At 32.1% G+C, this 6,000-nt stretch overlaps 1 protein-coding gene across 2 annotated transcripts in view; it reads left to right on the top strand.

Annotated features, from left to right (window-relative positions):
• The first annotated feature begins 1,833 nt into the window (after window positions 1-1,833).
• Window positions 1,834-6,000, top strand: part of LOC148272816 (uncharacterized) — a 168,879-nt gene continuing 164,712 nt past the window's right edge. Inside the window, exon 1 of one of the 2 annotated variants that reach the window (XM_088239540.1) lies at window positions 1,834-2,170. The gene's annotated coding sequence lies outside the window, so the exon portion shown is untranslated. Of the gene's footprint in view, window positions 2,666-6,000 lie in introns of both variants that reach the window. The other variant, XM_088239539.1, reaches the window with a different exon arrangement.

Here is a 6,000-nt window from a genome sequence, read left to right as displayed (position 1 = left end):
AATGTTCTTTTGTTATCATTAGCTGTTACAATATGTTTGTACATTTCAACACAAGGCCAGTGTATGAAATATTTGTGAGTATTTTCGTTCTGTCAATATGAACTGAATTTTTAATCATAAATCAATACAATTTGATAAAAGTGTTTATCCATTGGTTTATCAAATGTTTGAACACTCTGTATTTCACACAGTTTACTTTCCGTTTTCAGGTGTAAAAAACCATTAAAATTTTTACAAAAAGTATGAGTTTATCTTCTTACTGGCAGATTAGTAGTTAAAACACCTTACTACAGTGCAAGATGTCCCAGGTTCGATTCCTGAAAATGCCTTTTTTTACAATATTTGAGTTTGTTCAAATGTTTTTGGACAAAATACTGGATTTCACCCCCTCGAGAGTCAATAAAACCAATTAGTCCAAGAAGAAGTTTGAAAATTGAAAAATTGTTTTCAGGCGTTGCCTAGTATGTGCAATAATTCAGTCAGATGAATCTCTCCACAGCAATAAAGGTTTCAGCTCTTAAATTTCACTCAAATCAATAAATAGAAGAATTGAAGAAATATGGATGTTCAAACATAGGCAAAATGGTGAATGTTACACAGTGTGTAAAATAGCTACTTAAACCAGCCAATGACAGGTCACAAGCCCTGTAAATGCCTAGACTTCCATATTCCCTTATTTAAGGTATTCTTCATCCCTGTTGTAATTTGTTAATGCCTTTTTTTATTAAATCAGTATACCTTTGTGAGACTCATCTGGAAACCAATGCCCATTGTCATTTGACCTTGTACAGTGCAGAAGGCGAATCGTGCATTTTCCGTATGTAAATAATAAAAACAACCAAAATACTGATCACCTAGCACGAATGTCAAATTGCTGACAGTAAGGGAATTAGGATTTGACTTCAATTCCCGACCTGGAAATAAAGAGTACGCTATGGAAAACTACCATAAAAACAGTAGCAATCTTAAGTATCAGCAATAGTTGTTTAGAAATTTTCGGTTCTGTTCAAACATTAAGTAAAATCGTTTCAATTTATCTATCGCCGTTACTCTCGCTCTTCATTACCGAATTCTGTATTTCATTCAAAATGCGATAAACACACATAAAAGTTATACACATTTTCTTTTGTCATCTCTAACTGGTGTAGCAGCTTCCTTTAATAAATAAGCGAAAATCGTACACATTCTTAAATACCAAAAAAAATATTTTTTTCTTTTTTTTACTTTTTAGCTACATATTAAAATGATTAATTAATTAAATGTATAAGCGACGAGGTATTCATATGTATTATACATGAATTTGAAAAAATACTAAATATAAACAGTAAAAAAATAATAGAAAAGAAGAAAAAAAAGGGTAAAAGGAACGTGGGAAAGTAGATAAGACACAATTTTTTATATAATTTTTTCGTATAAATAGGTTATCTGATATTTGTAAGAACCTGGTGGACTCAATTATTAAAGACAAAAAACAAGAAACATAAATAGCCATTTGATGGTGCATAGGGCACTGCATTGGTACACCTAGTTCACCATATTTCGATGATCTGTTATATAAAGAAAGGGTGATCAAACTAGCGTTTCAGGTGCCAGTACAAAACCACCTGTTCAATCAATATTTCATGTTGGCCTTCCAATAAATCGAACCCAGGATCTCAACCATTGTAGGTTGATAAACCAACCACTATTTTAAGAGGCCTAAGATAAGATTTCATTTTCAAGAATAAATAAACCAATAAGGAAACTAAAAACGATAAAATTTTCTGGATTTTATGAAAAATGTTGATGATCTCTGTAAAGACTGTGTTCAGACGCGTGGACAAAAATAATTCTACTAGCGATTTTGCTTCCACTGAGAAGAGTTGCTAGCACGCGAGTGTTATTTCAAAACTAATTTTCGTCTTTTCCTGTATACTTAGGATTTTTCCAACTTGCGACCCTTCCGCGGGACTTCGGAGAAATCCGGGCGAGTTCGGGAAACGTCGGCTTCCGCCACAGCCCGCGAGTTTACGAACAAATTTTCCATTCAAAATTCAGATGCTCTAGAGTTACGCCACGCCAGTTTGCGATTTTATCTTCCGAGCATATCACGAACGCACTTGTGTTGATTTATTGCGTAATCACAGAGAAGTGTCGATATTTCAACGCAGACCTGGAACACAGAACAACGGTAATATTATTTATAATATGTCCACATAGCGGAACGAATCTTAGCCTTTCTGTGCGCACGTTTGTTTCAATCTAGAAAAAGACATTTAGTTTCGTCTCGTTCTATCACAGGCCTAAGCACGTCTTCTCGGTATCGACTCGCGCGCGAAGGCCTCTTGTGTCTGGTCGTTGTTTACGCATCCAGTTTTTTCAATGTTTTTGTGTCAGGTTTGTCCGTGGTAGAAGGTAGAAATGAGTGCTTTTGAACTTGTGGGAGTTCCATTATAGCCCACGTTTGGATTTTACCTTGAACGTGGATTACTGAACTGAAGATTTTACCTTGAAATGACAAACTGAAGCGGGCAGTTTAAACGTTGTGAATAAGTTCAGTTGTTGCTTAAATCTAATCGAACCTGGTTGTTATATTTAGAGTTAAAGGCTTACAAGAATTAGGGTGTTTTGTTCATATCTGATTCAATAACGATTAGTTATCAAATACTGTATCAGTTGCACGAAGGTAAGACTCTTATATTATATGTAGTTTATTAAATAATATAGCTTAGTTGCCCTGACGTACAAATTTATAAATAAACACGTTACTCCTATACTAGCTACATTTAAGATACAGCAAATATGGCGTTAGCCTCAACAGTTTGATAAAAAGGTCTACTAAATCACGATACACATTCAATTATTCATGGAAGAAAGTGATAAACATGTTTCATTTGTTCATATTCTTTTTTTGAATTTCGTTGCCATAGATACGACTCTAGCTGGGGGCTTTCAAAATTTAAAAAAATCTTTATAAAATATAATTAATTATCTGCTTAAATAAATTCGAAAGCATTAACTAATAAAACAATTTTTCTGTTGTTTTTTTCAAAGTTTTTACCGTGCAAAATAATACATGATGATGGCACATTTCTGCGCACCACCAGATCTGATCATGATGAAAGTCCATTAAAGAATGAAGGCACTGAAGGCAATTATCCACGAATTATAATACCATTTTCTTCACCCTAGTAACGTGTCTATTTTATTTAATACATCATTGGCTAAGGGGCAGTTGCATCATAAAAACTTAAATTCAATAAATATTTTTTATTGAGTCGGCATTCACTTTGTAACACCTCATTGTAATTCATTATAAAAATAAAACTTTATTATTTATGTTACAGAATTTCACTATTTTACATGAACACTATATAAAACTAATATTGGTCACGGTGTCATTATAGAATCTATACAAAAAACAAACAAATTAATCCGTGATGGAACCTAAATCAGGGTGGTTATTCCACTAATCTAAGGTGTTGTGCATATATATGGATAGTTGTCTCAAGTACAAATACGGAAACACGATCAACGAGCGTAATAATATTAAGTCTAGTTTAGTTCTTAAAATCTGGCCTATCAGTAGATGTTACAACTATTAATGCTAAGATTTAGTATGTGGCACACAAAAAAAAAATCTCAGAACAATTTAATTAATAATTACACATTTGATCACCCCTCGCCTTTATTGACAATGTTCCCTTTGCGGTGGGATACTGGACCTCCCTCACTCCACTTACCACCCCCATAGATATAGACCCGCGTCTGTTAAGACACTCTTAGTCAAGTGGATGTCTTCCCACATACTAAATCTAGATTTTAAAAACTAAAATCCACTTTACAGCATTTTCCTCATTGATCATATTTCCGTATCTGTACTTTAGAGAACCATCCATAGGCTGACACCTTAAATAAGTGAAATAACCACCCTGATTTGGGTTTTTTTTGTATATCATATCATATCACACGGTGAACAATATTTTGTGTGTACAGTATTAGTTTTATATCATTCAAAGAATTTTTAAAATTTTTATAATTTTTGCATTTTTGTCAAAATGGACAAAATGAGTTGCTGGAAAAAAGTAAAATAATGCAGCTGATTTTTGTTCATTTTGAGGAAAATGCAACAATTATTTAACTTAACGTTTTATGATGCAACTGGCCCTGTGAAAAATTACACGTCAAAAGTAAAGACTCAAATGAGTAATATTATTAGACGTTATGTATTATATGAAATGAGTTTCTGGTGTAAATTATTACTCTTTTACCGTTACTGTGATTGATTACTTATTCAAAGTGCTTGTAAATTCATGCAAAGTTTTACGGCATGATAACCACTTCGGCACATAACCTTGGAGACATATGACTTATTGCTAAAAAACATAAAAAATACTGATAATATTATGATGATTATTTATTGACCGATATTTCAACAAAGATGAAGAATCTCTTCGGTAAAGAAATGTGGAAATCAAGGCATTTGCAATGGTAATAATCTTGGTATTGGTCTTGAACTTAGTTTTGATTGGCTAATTTAAGCGATCGTTTTGAACACAGCATATTACGTGTTATTTTTATAAATTTTGAATTACAGTGTACATACCCGTAATACAGAAAATTTCAATGTATATAAATTAAAGGCAATAGCAACAAAAAAAATAAACTGCTATTGTAAAATAGTTATTCTTCCGGAACAGCTGAATATGTTAAAAAAAATATAAAACTACTATTATATTCTATACTATAGTAAAACAAAAAACGGTAATTTTTCATATACGGTTGTAACAACTTCATGCAGTTGGTATGAATGTGGGGTACATTTCCTTATTTTTACTTATTATTGTTTCTTTTAGTTTTTCCTAAGTTATTTTTACTTTTAACCTTATGTATATACTTATGTCATAATGCTGCATTAAAATGTATTACTTATAAATGTAAAAGACTTTAGGGCGTACAAATAAACAAGACAATTAAACTATTGATGATAAGAAAAATTAACCAGGATATTAAATCAAACTGTTTTCAAAAATAACAGATTAAAGGTACATGGTCAAAATCGTAATCACCTGTCCCCCTGATTAAAATGAAAAAATGTGAATTTGTTTCTTAAATAGGAGTTAATACTTAAGAGTTTGAAGGCCATCATAAGCAAGGCAATGCTCCGTCTGGCCCTCAATCTTGTAATACCAAGCACGCCTGAAGCAAAACATGATAAATATTGCAATAAGTAGTATCTATAGGGTTGTGGTCCCATGGTTAGTGTCTCGAACTCAAAGCTCAAAGGTCCGTGGATCGAATCCTACTTTACCGCAACTTGATTTCCAAATTTCTTCGGTACTGATATCTGTTGATTTTAGTGAAATTAAATATCTTAAACCTTTATTGATGTAAAGAAATTTATCTAAAAAAATTATTTCACATACTGGGCAACGCATAAAAACAATTTTTCAATTTTAAAACTTTAGACCAGTTGGTTTTATTAAAATACTTTGAGTTTATCTATACGTGTGTGTAGATAAAAGACTGGATTTCATTACATTAGAAAGAAATTATACAGGAAACAGCCAGCTATAGAAAAGTAAAACTGGGATAATGGCACTTTTGAGAGGGAATAATCCGGCCTATAAAACAGTTTGAATGTTTTTTTACTTTGAAAAATGATAAAAAATACGTCATAAAGGCCACAAATACTTTTTTTTTCTATTTTTCACAGAAATCAAACTTCAGCAAGTAAAAATGTAAACTAGACAAAAATGCTTGAAACTCTAATTGGTTAAATAAACACTTGGAGTAAACACATTTACCGTATGAACGTAGGTACACACTACATCAGTGATGGAGAACCTTTTAGAGAAGTCGGTCAAATAACGATAATTAATGTCTTTAGTAAAAGATCGTGGGGCACTATGTCAGTCACTAGATACAATAGAAAATCAATTAGCTAATGTACGCTGGTAATTTTTTTTTTAAATTCGACATCATTCGATTATATACTGTATGTTCTCTCATTATGATATT

The sequence above is a fragment of the Micrasema longulum genome, unplaced genomic scaffold, assembly GCF_059751315.1.
Source record: "Micrasema longulum isolate JH-2025_06_02 unplaced genomic scaffold, ASM5975131v1 h1tg002182l, whole genome shotgun sequence".
In the NCBI taxonomy this organism is placed as follows: Eukaryota; Metazoa; Arthropoda; class Insecta; order Trichoptera; family Brachycentridae; genus Micrasema; species Micrasema longulum.
This window is presented reverse-complemented; position numbering and strand designations above follow the sequence as displayed.